The following is a 16,192-nucleotide window of genomic DNA, read 5'->3' on the forward strand; positions in this document are numbered from 1 at the left end:
GCATTGTATGAGGAGGGATGGTTGGCACCGATCCTGATTAAAGCTTTATTGTCTCATAATTACATCTTATAATTACATCTTATGTTTATGGAGCTGATGAAGGTTTATTGGTTGCCATTCATACCAGTTAGCCATGACTAATAGTTCAATTTTGTAATAGTTCCTGTACACAAATGTCACCAAGGTGCAATATGAATCCTAACCCTAAAGAGTATACCTTTTGTCTTCCGTTTCTCCTTTCAAATGCAATGTTTGGTCCAAAGAGAGGAGGACCTAATGAGAAATGTGGTTGTGGTCCATAAGCAGAAATAGCCCGTAAGAACCATGAGTTGTGACAATTGTGAGTTCTTCCTTGATGGAAGAGGTGTTGGATACAGGCAGACTTTTAGTTAGGTTCCTAGGCAACCTACCCAACTCAGAGGAAATGGTCCCAATTCAAATAAACCTGGATGATGTATACTCCAGCTGGTCCTCTATCTTGAGATGGCTTGGTGGCTTGATCTACAGCAGGCTCCTGGCACTTAATGATTGGATGAGGTGGTCTCCTCCCTTCCGCCCCCTCTCTTCTTATGCAACATTCATTATCATTCCAAATGTTTATTCCCCCCTCCCTTTGGTGCATTAACCCCAATTCCACACTATGCGTTTGTGAGTTTTGAAATCAAACTCCCAAAGCCACAAGGAAGTATGTGAATATTTCCCAACAAAAGTATGGTGGGGGAATCTTGTGAACTCTGATCATAATAATCATGAATCAGATCAGGGTCCGGTGTACTTAAATTAAAAGGGAGGGGGGGGCAGCCTCTTCTTAAGCATTGTACAATGCAAATCAACACATCCACTTCTAAATAGAGGGGAGAGCAGTGGTGAAATTCAATTTTTCTTACTACCGGTTCTGTCGCCTTGGCAGGGGAAGGTTACTGCAAAATTTCCATTCCCTCCCCATCCTGGGGGAAGGATATTGCAAAATCTCTATTCACGCCCCGCTCTGGGGCCAGCCAGAGTTGGTATTTGTCAGTTCTCCAAACTAGTAAAAACTTCCGCTACCGGTTCTCCAGAACCTGTCAGAACCTGCAGGATTTCACCCCTGGGTGAGAGTTTCCTTAATGCTCAGTATTAAGAAGGCTTTTAAAAAAATTAAATCCATCCATCCATCCCTCCATCTGTCCATCCATCCATCCATCCATCCATCCATCCATCCATCCATCCATCCATCCAGTCTCTCAGATATCTGTCTGTCTGCCTGCCTGCCTGTCTGCCTGCCTGCCTGCCTGCCTACCTATCATCTATCTATCCCTACCTTTCTCTCTCATTTCTACCTACCTACCTATCTATCTATCATCTATCTATCCCTACCTTTTTCTCTCATTTCTACCTACCTACCTACCTACCTACCTTCCTACCTACCTACCTACCTACCTACCTACCTACCTATCTATCTATCTATCTATCTATCTATCATCTATCATATATCTATCCCTACCTTTCTCTCTCATTTTTTACCTACCTACCTACCTACCTACCTACGTGAATACTTTGGCAATATAGTGTATCTATCTATATGAATAATTTTAAAAGATACATGCATACTTTTGGTCATCCTATTCTCCAAAGCACCTGAGGGTAAAACAAGAAGCAATGGGTAGAAACTAATCAAGGAGAGAAGCAACCTAGAACTAAGAAGAAATTTCCTGACAGTTAGAACAATTAATCAGTGGAACAGAAGTTGCCTCCAGAAGTTGTGAATGCCCCAACACTGGAAGCCTTTAAGAAGATGTTGGATAGCTATTTGTCTGAAATGGTATAGGGTTTCCTGCCTAGGCAGGGGGTTGGACTAGAAGACCTCCAAGGTCCCTTCCAACTCCGCTATTCTGTTATATCCACTGGACCATATTTTGACCTTTCATCTGAAAGGGGGTGTAGTTTTAACAACCACAACTATGACCTTTCTCCAAAATGCTGCAAAGTACATTTTTGGGTGTTTGTTTGAAAATGTTTGGGGAGAGATTGATGTCCTTGGTTGTTTTCAATTGGGCATTGTGCTTGCCGGGAGGGCAGCGTTCCAATTAGCAAATTCCATCTGTGCTGCTCTTTATATATAAAATGCTCTATGGGGTTTTAAAGCTGCAGCATTTGAAAAAAGAAAAGAAAACAAGTGTTTGCCTAGAAAAGCTAGGAATTGCTGAAAAATAAATTGTTAGGTCTACAGCCAGTCGTGTGTTCTTAGGCAGCACAAGCTGTTTCTGAATAGTCACCCCATGATCTCTTCAGAGTGACACCCCTCTGTTTTTCAGAGGACACGTTAAGGCGATGAAGTCATGTTTCAGCTTCCCCTAGGTCATGTAGGAAAAAAATACTTTTTGTAGTTACTCATCGCCACCCAGCTCTTCCGCTCTCAGCCAAGACTTCATATCTTTGGGGGAAATCACCTAATAACACGATTGCAATAATTCCACCACTGCAATTCTGCTCCTGGGAATTATGTTTTGGGTTCAAAAAACCCTTGAAACTTTCCGGGTTTTTTTTTTTTTGTAGAAACTGTTCTGACCGAGGCTTCCCAAGAGCATGAAGCAAACTCCTGGTCCCAACAAAAACCCCTTTTATTAATTTACTGTGAATTCTCCTCATTCACATCCAACTAAGTCTTTCAAGGGAGGATTTACAGTCACAGACCTTATCTGGCTTGGAGAGCTGCCAGGCCGATATCTGCAAAACTCGGCAAGGAGTCTCAGAGAGTCACGAACCAATTAAGCGAACGAATTGTCTCCTGCAAACTCCACTCCCCTTTCGCTCTCTTTTATTTCCACTGGGAGGGGCCATTCCAGAGGTGGGTTGCTACCGGTTTGCACCAACTTGGGAGAACCGGAAGTGGAAAATGTGAGTGGGTCACCGAACCGGTAGGGACAGCAGGCTGGCCACACCCCTAAACCGGTTCCCCACTCACTCATACCATTGCCGGCATGTTTTTTAATCCTTTTTAAATGTTGTACGCATGTGCAGAACAATTTATAGGCAACTGTGCACGCAGGCGTGCAGCCAACCGACAGTAACATGAGCAGCAACCCACCCCTGGGCCATTCATTATCCACCTCTGGTCTTACTCCCATGCCGACCCTTGTTCTTTAACTCTTCTCTTCATCTGGCAATCCTGTGTATGCACACACCAGGAACAGGCTCCAGCTGTTCATCTGCCTCACTGATGTCTGACGCTGAAAGCAGCTGATAACTGGCATATGGCTCTGGCCCCCTCTCTGCCTCCAACACAGAGCCCTCATCAGAGCCTTCCCCAGACTCCAGGACTGGCCCATATTCCTCCCCAGACTCCTCACTGTCCGAATCTGGGCACTGGCAGACCACAACAGAAACTCTTTTTTTTCATGGAGCTGAAAGAAGGATATTTTTTCCCCAAAACCTATTTAAAGGATGGCGATGCTAGGATTGCATAATGATGACTAAACAGATTTCTTCTGCATGCATACACACAGAATGGTGCATAAATACTTGCCCAGCTTAGGTTATGATGTTATTGCTGCCTCCTTATTCACATCAATCAAATAAAAATAATCTCCTGTCAAGGAGGCAGGACCATCTGCAAGTGATTTATGGGTGGTGGCTGTGTTGGCCCTTTGATGAAAGCCAGGAGGATTTTTTTTTTTAATAGAGGATGGAAAACATGGTCTCCCAACCCCCCAACTTCCCTTCCAAGGATGGTGGAAGCTACAGGGCTGTAGTAGGCAATCCAGCCTGGGACTGTAGAGGAATAGTCCTGACTTTGAGATAGATGAGTCATGTGAATTGAATTGAATAGAACAGAATAACAGAAGAGTTGGAAGAGGCCTTAGAGATCATCTAGTCCAACCCCTGTTCAAGCAGGAGAGCTTATACCATTCCAAGCAAGTGGTTGTCCAGTTTCTTCTTAAAGGTCTCCAGTGATGGAGCATCTGGAGCAGAGGGGGTCAAACTCAATTTCATTGAGGGCTGCATCAGGGTTGTGCTTGATCTCAGGGGGCTGAGATGAGTATAGTCAGGGTGGGTGTGGCCAGCTCGATGTCACTTGTGTCGGGGGCGTCTGTGGTGAAGAGGTGGGTTGCTCCCGGTTCGGCTGAACCGGTAGTGGCCTGAGTCGTAGAACTGGCAGGGGCCCAGGCTGGCCACGCCCATGAACCAGTTCCCCGGTTGCCACTGCCATTGCCGGCGTATTGTTTAGTAGTACACCCGCATGCACGATTCACTGTAAATTGTTCTGTGCATGCGCGAAGAACAATTTACATTGAACTGTGCACATGCGCGCGAAGCAAACCGGTAGTAAAACCGGGAGCAACCTACCTCTGCTGTGGTGGCCCAAGTGCTCTGCCAGCTAAATGGGCTCCCAAGCTTGTTTTTGGCTGCGATGGGTCTCCTGCAACCCTCTGCCAGTGAAAGCAGAGCTCGCAAGGGCTTTGTAAGGCCCTCCTGAGCACCGTTTTCAGTGGCAGAGGGACCATGGGCCAGTCCTTTGCTGTTTCCCTGTAGGTCACATCTAAGCACCCCATGGGCCATATCCAGTCTCCGGACCTTGAGTTTGACACCCCTGATCTAGAACTTCTGGAGGCAAGCCATTCCATTGATTAATTGTTCTCACTGTCAGGAAATTTCTCCTTAGTTCTAGGTTGCTTTTCTCCTTCTTTAGTTTCCATCCGTTGCTTCTCGTCCTGCCTTCTGGTGCGTTGAAAAAGCTGTAAAGCTAAGGAGCCCCATCAAAGAAAAACAAAGCAAACCACGCTTGTCTTGTCTTTTCCTTTTTTTCCCCTCTTCTTCATGTAATAAAAATAGATTGAAATCATTCCAAAGTCAGGAGGCCATGGCCAAGCCTTGCTGAAAACTTTTGCCAAGAAAAGTGCAGGGACATGTCCAGGCAGAAACGTCTGGGAATCTGACACAACTGAATGGAAAGCAACCAAGAATATTAAAATCCAGAATTTAGGAACATTTTGATTCAGAGGTTTTGGGTGCATCCCATCACTGGTGCATTTCAATAAGAGATTGGAGGGCCATTTGTCCAGAGTGGTATAGAGGGTCTCCTGAAAGTAGGTTGACCCCTTCTTCTTTGTGGCAGCCCCCCAAACTGCTATTATGTCACCCCTAGTCCTGCAATGTTTTCTTCTTCTTCTTTTTTTAAAATATTTTATTAACAAACATATAAAATACACACACACAAAACTTAGACGTAGAACACATTTACACAGTACAATACAAACAGGAGCTTCCTGTTCTTTCTAGTAGCAATTGTCAATCGATGGCATTCACCTTATATTATTTCCCATTCAATTGTATTTTATTTGAGTTTCACCATTCTTAACTTTCTTATTTTACTCATAACTATTATTTTTTGAATTTTGTTACATTCCTTCATTGATTCTTGTTTCTTTCCTCCATCCACCTATACCATTTATCCCATATCTGGTAGAATTCTGATTCTTCTTTTCCCTGAATTTCTTTAGTTAGTTTGTCCATTTCAGCACAGTCCATAACCTTTCTTATTATTTCATCTTCACTTGGAGTTCGTTTGTTTTTCCATTTCTGGGCAAAGGCAATCCTTGCCGCCGTAGTTATATGTAGTATAAAATACTGGATTTCTTTTTTGTATTTCACAGACATTATTCCTAATAAAAAGATTTCCGGTTTCCATTCTATTTTAACTTCGTTATTGCCTCCAGCCAATTTTTGATCTTTTTCCAAAAAATTTTAGCCTCCTCACAGGTCCACCATAAATGGTAATACGTTCCGTGTATCGATTCACATTTCCAACATTTTGGGGAGGTATTTGTTGATATTTTAGCTAACCTTGTTGGTGCCAGGTGCCATCTATAAAACATTTTGTACTGGTTTTCCTTGTATGCAACTGAGAGTGTCATTTTTAAGTTTGTTCCCCAAAATTTTTCCCATTTGTCTAATTCAATAGTATATCCAAAGTTCTGCGCCCATTTTATCATTTGTTCTTTCACAATTTCCTCTTCCATTTTATACTTCAGGAGAAATTTATATATTCTCCCTATCATTTTTCTATCTGAGCTTTGAATAATTTTATCCAATTCGTGTGGTTCTGTTTCAATGTCATATAATTTGGTATCTTTATTGTATTTAGTTTTGATTTGAAGGTAAGTTAGCCAGTCAACTTTCATGTTCTGTTCTGCCAATTCTTCAATTGTTTTTAAGTTTCCCTGTCTATCAATTAAGTCTCTATATCTTAGCATTTTGTTCAAATCTATAAAATTTGGATGAGTCGTCCTTTCTGTCGGTGATAGCCAATTCGGAATTTTCACATAGTGGGTTTTTTTTTTTATTTTGAGCCATTTTTGCAATAACGCTCTTCTAATTAAATGATTTTGAAAGTATTTGTGTGTTTTATTTTTATCATCCCATAGGAATGTGTGCTAGCCTGCTTGTAAATCATGGCCTTCCAAGGTCAAAATTCTTTTATTCTTTAGCTCTATTCAATCCTTCACCCATGTTATTGATACTGCCGATGCGTATAGATCCCAATTTGGTAATGCTAAACCTCCCCTCTCCTTGCTGTCTTGCATTGACTTTAGTTTAATCCTCGCTTTTCATCCCTGCCAAATAAACCTCCAATCTTAACACTTCAAAGGATTGAATCCACAATTTAGAAAGGCTGCTGCTCATCAATTAGATAGATTTAAAAGAGATTGAGGGAAACTTCCCACCTCACCGCACTTCAGCTGTAGCATCTGGTTAATTGTTTCCTTCCAGGCTCCGTTCAGCGAAGGCGCACAGCGACAGCAAACGCCGCCATGCACCCCCCACGCTCCCTGGCTCCTGGGGCGAGGTTGGAGACCCCCCTGCGGCTGCCGCCGATCCAGGGGGTCCCAATGAGCCGCCCTACGGCAGGGAGCCCCTCCAAGGCCCCCTGTGCTCCCAAAAGGAGTCCACCGAAGAGACGAGCGGCGGACGCACAGGTCCGTCACCTTCGGGGACTGGAAGTCATCTCCCCAGGGGCCGTAGTTTGAGGACCCCTGATTTAGTGCAATATAAAAAATGCAAATAATTTTCACCAAAATTTTCTCGCGGACCACCAGTAGTCCACGGACCACCAGTTGGTGACTGCTGCTGTATGGAACTGCTGAGGGGGAGGTGCTAAAAATGGGTCCCTCAATTGTAGGGCAGCTGTACTTTAATCAGGAAGTTGCTCCTACTGAACCTATTTCTGTGCAGCTACAGAAATGCCTGAACTTATTTTACAGGATTTAAAAAAAAAACTATAATATTTCCCACCCGTGGGAAGGCAATGCTGTCTCGTCAAATTATAAACCGTTCAAAGGCGATGTATAATTTGGTCACTTTATAAATGCAAGTTGTAAAAATTAATCACCACCATAGCTGTCATGGTTTATGAACTGAAGTACTTCCCAATTCCCTTTTATAATCACAGGGAAAGATAAAAAAGTGATGGAGTAGCCTTCCTTGGCGCACTTCCTCCCTATGCAAAGCGGGGAAAGAGCGTTAAAGCTTTAAAGGCTATTAGAGGCACACTTAATTTGCTCCAAGGATTGCCCAGGAACTGTAAGACCTCTTTGATTTATGTCTGAAACAAAAGTTGAATTGTAAATAGTCTAGAACAACTGGTGGCATTGGTAGCATAAAGCCCATTTTCACCATTAATGCAGACAGAATAATGCTAAATACCGGCAATCAAGCCCCCCAAATTAAGTACCATACTTTTCAGACTATAAGACGCACTGGAGTATAAGGCGCACCATGATTTTGAAGAGGTACATTAAAGAAAAGGTTTTTGCACTCTGCAGGCCTCCCAAACCCTCTGCACACCTCATTTTTTGCACAAACACAAAAGAGCATACAGAGGCTTTGGGAGGCTTGTAGACTGCTCCTGGGGGCTGGGGGGAGAGCAAAAACAAGCAAAAATGGCCCAGTTTTTTGCTTGTTTTTTGCCCTCCCAGCCCTCAGGAGCACTTTGCAAGCCTTCCAAACCCTCTGCATGGCTATTTTTTGCAAATGGGCCGGGTTTTGGTAGGCCAAAAATTCTGTGTTCAGTGTATAAGACGTACCCAGATTTTCACCCTCTTTTTTGGAGGAAAATGGTGCGTCTTATACTCCGAAAAATACAGTATCTTTTCTGGTCATTACCAAGTACCAGGAGTGGGCTTCAAAAATTTTAGCAACGGGTTCTCTTACCCAGTTGCTGGGTGGGCATCACCATGGTTGGCATGGCCTTGTTGGCCTGCTGCTTAACGACGGGGGGGCATTTTCACCCTTCCCGGGGTCCGGAGGCTTTCCTTGAGCCTCTGGGAGGGTGAAAATGGGCTTCCCCAAGGCTCCGGAGGCCTCCAAAGGCCGGAAATAGGCCAGAGACCCATTTTTAGCCTTCCAAGAGCCTCTGTGTAGGCCTGGAACTTACCTGGCATCCCAAACAAGCCATGTGGAGACTTCTGGGTGGGATGGGAGGGACCAGACGGGTGAGATTTGTGGGTTCACTGAACTGGGCAGATCCTTAACTAGAGGATCGCCCAAACTCATGCAAACCTACAGCAACCCTGGACTGTACACCGCCCCGAGTCCCTTTCGGGAGAGGGGGCGGTCTATAAGCGCTAATAAATTCAATTCAAATTCAACCCACCTTTGCCAGGTGATCCTCTAAAACTCAACAGATGCTTTGGAGAACCAGGATATGTTTCTGTACCCAAAAGTCCACATTGAATAGAATCCACCCGAGCGTCTTTCTCAGGCCTTTTCCTGTCCAGATGTTTCTTTGGTCCTGCCATGCCTGGTCACAAAAAAAACCTTTCCCACAACCCTTTCCTTCTGTTCTGCTCTAGCATGAATAGTGGGGCCTGCTGAATAATTTAAATATTTCATCTGTGCTCAATTGCAGTTGGCAGGGTAGTTGCAGTTCCTAAGCCATTGCTATTAAAATTATATTTATCCCCCCGGGCTCCAATTTCCAAAGTGAGTGGTGAGACTAAGGCTTCTGGTTTAGGTTTCTAAGTTTGAGCTTCTTGTGGAGAATTCCAGATATGACTGACATTGGACTGAGCTTGCCAGGGAGAGGAAGGAGATGGCCCTTCCTCTCTTGAGGTGCTTCTGGGTTGCCGGTTGAACTTCTCTGTTGTTGTAGGGAAGATGTGTCCTCACAACTCAGATTGGGAGGAAGCTTTCAGACCTTCCCGTCCCCAAATATAAAACCTGTTTGACTGTCCGTCTCTAGGTCGAGCACGTGTGGTAGACATGGTCACCTCCTAAGCAGCTGGGATCAGGTTCACCATGGTGGAAACACGAACAAGTCAACATGTTGTGTTTGTAGTTGATTAAACCCAACAACGAAGGCATTCAAAAGTCCTGGGCGCACGCATTCTTGTTTTCCAGCGAGCCCGATGACATGGGATTATGCCAGGGTGTTGGCAGCTTGTCCCCTGGCAGGCTTGAAAACCTAAACTGGTTTGGCCAGAAGTTGTGCATTCTAGTGAGTGCGAAGCAAAAAGCAAGGAATGAAGGACTGTCATCTTTTTTTTGCTGTCTCCTTGTTGTCGAATGTCCTTCAACGTAGGAGCCAGAGAGTAGGCGGCCCTGAGAATGGGTGAGTCAAGAATGCACATACTTGCCCTGCCCTGAACACTTCCTGGCCAGCTCTCTGCCAGCCTGTCTTTCTTCTCCATCTGTAGTTTCAAAGTGAAGTTTTTTTATGACGTGCATTGTTGGTGCTGATCAGCATTCCCTTCATTTTTGTTGACGCTGGGTGGGGAGACGGCAAACGTCTGAGCAAGCTCTGCCTTTATCAGCAGGCGGTGAAGGTGAAGTTGGTAGTGGAGAGAAAGGAGCCACCACCAGCTGCCACAGTAGCCCATGCCTCTGATAGAAATGAGGATGGGTCTTAGGGAGTGTCAGGAGCCTCCAGCCCGCCATACTCTTAACCCCCTTAAATCAAGGGTCCCTAACTTCCAGGGCATAGACCAGTACTGGTCAATGGCCTGTTGGGAACCAAGCTACACAGCTGGAGGTGAACAGTGCACGAGCAAGTGAAGCTTCATCTGTATTTGACGATGCTGCCCACCACCTCAGCTCTCCACCTCAGATCATCAGGTTTTTACAATAGGAAGATAACCAGTGGTGCATTCAGCCGGTTCTATCTGGTTCAGGTGAACCGTTAGGGGTGGCAGCAGGAGGCTCCGTCCACCCACCTGGACGTCATCACATCCCGTTTTTGACTCTCTGTCCATGTGCGGGAGGTCCTGCTCACATTTGCGAGCCGGTAGCGAAGATTATGTTGATTTCACCCCTGAGTGCAACCCCTACTGTAAACTGAGCATGCAAGGGGTCCAACTTGCACATTCTTCTCCCACACACACATACACCCAGTCCATGGAAAAATTGCCTTCCATGAAACCGGTACCTGGTGCCAAAAAGTTTAGGAACTGTTGCTATAGAGCAGGGGTGTCAAACTCACAGCCCGCAGGCCAGATGCATCATGCACTGGCCATGCCCACCCCCGGTTTACCAAAGGGGGGAAAAGTTGTGATGCGTCATGTGACGACAACGTGACATGGCGAGTTTGACACCCCTGCTCTAGAGCGTGCCTCTGTGTAGAATCTGGCATCATTTTTGTGACGTTGAGTTGAAAAAGCCGGGCCATCCTAAGGAATAATTAGGAAAAAGGACTACAAAAACTTGACCTAGACTCCATTCCCAGCCACCCCTATAACATGTTGTTCTTGCAGAATGTGCGAATCCCTTGTGTTTCTGGGTCTGGAGTCTTGCATCCTAACTGAGAACATTGGAGAAAAAGAACTCAGGAGAATGAGCTGGGTCTTCTCCACCCCTCGGCCATACTTAGATCAAAGGGTAAGGTCAGGACGCTAAGAGACAAAATGAAAGCAAGCTCTCTCAATTTCAGTTGTGTACACTTTCTCAGGTAGTTAATTTCTGTTTTCCTCTCCCCCGCCCCCGCCCTTGGCAACAACTTCAACCTAAAGCCCCAGACTCCTGTCACCCTCCATTTCACCATCTGTTTGACATTTTTCCAAGCCAATCGGTGGCAATGACATTCCTTCCCAACCCCTAGGCAGCACTGCTGGGGAGGATGGTTGCCTAGTCTAAAACACCGGGTGTGTCCGTTTTGAACCTCTCTCTGGATTTGGCCTCCAATTGCACAACTGGAAACCTTTAGAAAAAGCCATAAAGACATGAAATTACATAGAATCGAAAGCTTTCATTAGGGCATTTTGACTTTTCAAAGCCATTTTGGGCAATATTTTTAAATCAAGCCGTGTTCATTGTTGGGAAGTTTATTTGCTTATTAATCAAATTTGACATTCAGTGATGGCTGAACGTGCCAAGTCTTGATTGTTCCTTTTCCTGCAGGTTAACTGGAGGCATTAGCAGATACTCACATTTCTGTCCATCCTATGGAAAGTCTTACTTGCCGATTCTTATAAAGCAGTGACAGATCAAGTTTCCCTGGTTGTTTTTTTTTGGTCTTCTTCTTTTGTTTTGTCTTTTCTTTTTGGGGCTCAAGCCTCGTTTTATTCTTTTGCCTATCTCATCTTGTTGAAGATAACACCGAGATCACAAGTTTGGTTATTCGCTTGTAAGCTGCTGGGCTTATGGAGGAATGTTTTGTGTTTTGTCTGTACAAATAATTTCAGACCCAGGAAAAGTGCTTCTTCGGTTCACAAGGCTGTGTTTTAAATCGGGCCGCTCGCCGCCCTCGGGATGGGGGAAGCCACTAATTTGAGAGCTTCTCAAAGGATCAGTCAAATTAATAGGGAAGCAGGTTCTCGGTGATATCATGCTTCAATTATGAGCTTTTGGGAGGTTGAGTGGAGCAGGCTGATTCCTGTCTTTGAGACCCTTCTGGTCCTGGCCCTTCCCTGCAGCATGCTGATCCCAGCCAGCCATGTCTACAGCAGGGAAGAACCGGTGGCTTCATGACACCAGGCCTCTCTCCCACTTAGCCAGGCAGACAAGCACTGGATCTGGCTGGGTTATGATAACCCAGTTGAGTTGGGAATTGCATTCATTCCAGCGGTGGGTTCCGGATCCCGTTCCAACTGGTACAGTTGGAATGGGACCGGCGCCGTCCACACATGTGCGCAGTGCACACATGCATCTTAGTGCCTCCACGAGCCTCCGTGACACTCCAGCTGCTCAGCGGAGCGCAGGCGCTGAATGCGCCATGCACGTACGCGGAAACACCGAAGACTTAAAAGACTGGTAAGGTGCTTGGGCAGGCAGGTGGGCCCTCCGGAGCACTGCACCGGAATGGTATCCGGTGCTCCAGGCAGGCTCCGGTATGTCCATACCGGGGCATACTGCCTGCAACCCACCACTGATTCATTTTGTCCTCCTTTGACGAGAAGAGATTTTGGGTCTTGTGTTTCCTCTCTGCCTTCAGCTCTTTCTCTAGACTGGGGATGTCAAACTCAAAGCCTGGGGGCCGGATCCAGCAGGTGGGGTGCTTAGATCTGGCAGGCAGGGCAAGCTTGGAAATAGGGAAGGATTGGCCCGTGGTGCTTTTGCCGGTGAAAACAGACCTTGTGAGGGTCGTATGCCGCCCTCCTGAGCTCAGTTTTCACTGGCAGAGGGTTACAGATGAAAATGGCACTCGCGAGGGCCGCTCATGGCCCCCCTGAGCTCCATTTTCACCGGAAGAGAGTTGCAGGAGGCTGTCGCAGCTGAAAATTGAGCTTGCAAGGGCCGTGCGTGGCCTCCCTGAGCTCCATTTTCACTGGAAGAGAGTTGCAGGAGGCTGTTGCAGCCGAAAATGGAGATTGGGAGTACGTTTCCGCTGGCAGAGCACTCAGGCCACCATAGGCGCCCCCTGGCATAGGTGACGTTATGCTGGCCATTCCCACCCTGGTCATGCCCATCCCAGCTTCCGAGGTCAAACACAACCTTTGATGTGGCCCTCAATGAAATCAAGTTTGACACCCCTGCTCTAGGCCAACCGGGTCGACAGTGGGTGGGTTTTGGATTCCCTCAAGGTAGTCCTTATGGTGGAGTTAATGGAATCCTGTGCAACACCTCCATGTGGATCATTTCTGGTCCCACTGAGCCTTTGAGAACCCAACACAGTGGGCCAAGTTGAACTAAGTAGTAGGCCATTGGCATCACCCACCAGAGCTGTTCTCATGCTCTTAATAGGTAAGCTAAATTACTAGGACCCACCCTGAATATACACAGTGTATGCACCGCAATCCAGCGCCATAACAATTGCAGGAAATTGCCTGCAAAAACTGGGATGGCTCACACAGGGAATACTGGATGGTTAGTGGTGCTTTTCATGTACCTCTTTCAGCTCCTTGGCAGCTGTCAAATTTACCGCTTCCTTAAGAAGAGGATTTAATCCCTGCAAGCCTCTCTTAGCACCTGGGTTAGCCCCTGATGGGATCTGGAGATGCATAATCTTTAATGCTACTCCCCCTTCCTAAAGGGAGCAGCGTCCAAAGCTGATCCTAGATTTCCCTGATCTTAGGATCAATTCCTTACTTCTTTGCCAAAAGATAAGTGCAGCTAGAACATAGTACCTTGGAAGGGGGGAAACCCCAAAAACAAGACAGTACACTTTACATTAAAAAATAGGGTGCGGCTGCAAATGCGCAGCTTTAGCTTCACTTAACGTGCAGCTCCACAACGCCGTAGCTAAGTGCATGATCTTAGGGGCAGCCCAATGGATTTATTCTCTGTCAAAGAGCTTATTTATTATTTCAGAAGCCTTAATTTGTAGGCCAAGATTCTGCGGTTTCATGGCCAAACTTGTGATGTCCGTGGCACTTAAACGAAAGGAATTCACAAAATAAAAAAATGGCAGCCGCCGGGATATTTCATTATTGAGTTCAGTGATTGACATTTTAAAGGGAGTTAAATTTCTACCTATTAGCAGAATAGAAAGAAAGAGAATGATGCTCTTACTTGCTCTTTCTCTCTCTCTCTCTCCCTCCCTCCCTCCCTCCCTGTCTGTCTGTCTCTGTCTCCCTTCCTCTCTCTCCCTCCCTCCCTCTCTTGGTCTCACTCTTCCTTCCTCTATCCCCCTCCCTCCCTCCCTCCCTTCTCTTGGTCTCTCTCTCTCCCTAACTTGTCCTCCCCCTTCATCTCCATCTCCCTCTCTCCCCTCTCTTGGTCTCTCACTCCCTTCCTCTCTCTCTCTCCCACTCTCCCTCTCCTCTCTTGGTCTCTCTGTCTCCCTTGCTCTCCCTCCCTCTCTCTCTTCCTCCCTCCCCACTCTTGGTCTCTCTCTCTCCCTTCCTCTCTCTCCCTCCCTCCCTTCTCTTGGTCTCTTTCATCCTAACTTGCTGTCCCCCTTCATCACCATCTCCCTCCCTCCCCTCTCTTGGTCTCTCTCTCCCTTCCTCTCTCTCTCTCCCTCCCCTCTCTTGGTCTCGCTCTCTCTCTCCTTCCCTCCCCTCTCTTGGTCTCTCTCTCCCTTCCTCTCTCTCTCTCCCTTCCCCTCTCTCCCTCCCTCCCTCCCTCCCCTCTCTTGGTCTCTCTCTCTCTCCCTTGCTCTTTCTCTCTCTCTCCCTCCCTCCCCACTCTTGGTCTCTCTCTCCCTCCCTCCCTCCCCTTTCTTGGTCTCTCTCTCCCTTCCTCTCTCTCTCTCCCTCTCTCCCTCCCCTCTCTTGGTCTCTCTCTCCCTCCCTCCCTCCACTCTCTTGGTCTCTCTCTCCCTTCCTCTCTCTCTCTCCCTCCCCTCTCTTGGTCTCTCTCTCTCTCTCCCTCCCTCCCCTCTCTTGGTCTCTCTCTCCCTTCCTCTCTCTCTCTCCCTTCCCCTCTCTCTCTCCCTCCCTCCCTCCCCTCTCTTGGTCTCTCTCTCTCTCTCTCCCTTGCTCTTTCTCTCTCTCTCCCTCCCTCCCCACTCTTGGTCTCTCTCTCCCTCCCTCCCTCCCCTCTCTTGGTCTCTCTCTCTCTCCCTTGCTCTTTCTCTCTCTCTCCCTCCCTCCCCACTCTTGGTCTCTCTCTCCCTCCCTCCCTCCCCTTTCTTGGTCTCTCTCTCTCTTCCTCCCTCCCCTTTCTTGGTCTCTCTCTCCCTTCCTCTCTCTCTCTCCCTCTCTCCCTCCCCTCTCTTGGTCTCTCTCTCCCTCCCTCCCTCCCCTCTCTTGGTCTCTCTCTCCCTTCCTCTCTCTCTCTCCCTCTCTCCCTCCCCTCTCTTGGTCTCTCTCTCTCTCCCTTGCTCTTTCTCTCTCTCTCCCTCCCTCCCCACTCTTGGTCTCTCTCTCCCTCCCTCCCTCCCCTTTCTTGGTCTCTCTCTCTCTCCCTCCCTCCCTCCCCTTTCTTGGTCTCTCTCTCCCTTCCTCTCTCTCTCTCCCTCCCTCCCTCCCCACTCTTGGTCTCTCTCTCCCTCCCTCCCTCCCCTTTCTTGGTCTCTCTCTCCCTTCCTCTCTCTCTCTCCCTCTCTCCCTCCCCTCTCTTGGTCTCTCCCTCCCTCCCTCCCCTCTCTTGGTCTCTCTCTCCCTTCCTCTCTCTCTCTCCCTCTCTCCCTCCCCTCTCTTGGTCTCTCTCTCTCTCTCCCTCCCTCCCCTCTCTTGGTCTCTCCCTTCCTCTCTCTCTCTCCCTTCCCCTCTCTCTCTCCCTCCCTCCCTCCCCTCTCTTGGTCTCTCTCTCTCTCTCTCCCTTGCTCTTTCTCTCTCTCTCCCTCCCTCCCCACTCTTGGTCTCTCTCTCCCTCCCTCCCTCCCTCCCCTCTCTTGGTCTCTCTCTCTCTCCCTTGCTCTTTCTCTCTCTCTCCCTCCCTCCCCACTCTTGGTCTCTCTCTCCCTCCCTCCCTCCCCTTTCTTGGTCTCTCTCTCTCTCCCTCCCTCCCCTTTCTTGGTCTCTCTCTCCCTTCCTCTCTCTCTCTCCCTCCCTCCCTCCCCACTCTTGGTCTCTCTCTCCCTCCCTCCCTCCCCTTTCTTGGTCTCTCTCTCCCTTCCTCTCTCTCTCTCCCTCTCTCCCTCCCCTCTCTTGGTCTCTCCCTCCCTCCCTCCCCTCTCTTGGTCTCTCTCTCCCTTCCTCTCTCTCTCTCCCTCTCTCCCTCCCCTCTCTTGGTCTCTCTCTCTCTCTCCCTCCCTCCCCTCTCTTGGTCTCTCCCTTCCTCTCTCTCTCTCCCTTCCCCCCTCTCTCTCCCTCCCTCCCTCCCCTCTCTTGGTCTCTCTCTCTCTCTCTCCCTTGCTCTTTCTCTCTCTCTCCCTCCCTCCCCACTCTTGGTCTCT

The 16,192-nt window shown here is 47.6% G+C and overlaps 1 protein-coding gene across 3 annotated transcripts in view; it reads left to right on the top strand.

Moving 5' to 3' along the window:
* The window catches only part of LMO7 (LIM domain 7), a 181,085-nt gene that overhangs the window by 68,289 nt on the left and 96,604 nt on the right, over window positions 1–16,192 (top strand). The window lies entirely within an intron of this gene.

Source organism: Natrix helvetica (assembly GCF_964273705.1).
Source record: "Natrix helvetica genome assembly, chromosome: 3".
NCBI lineage: Eukaryota > Metazoa > Chordata > Lepidosauria > Squamata > Natricidae > Natrix > Natrix helvetica.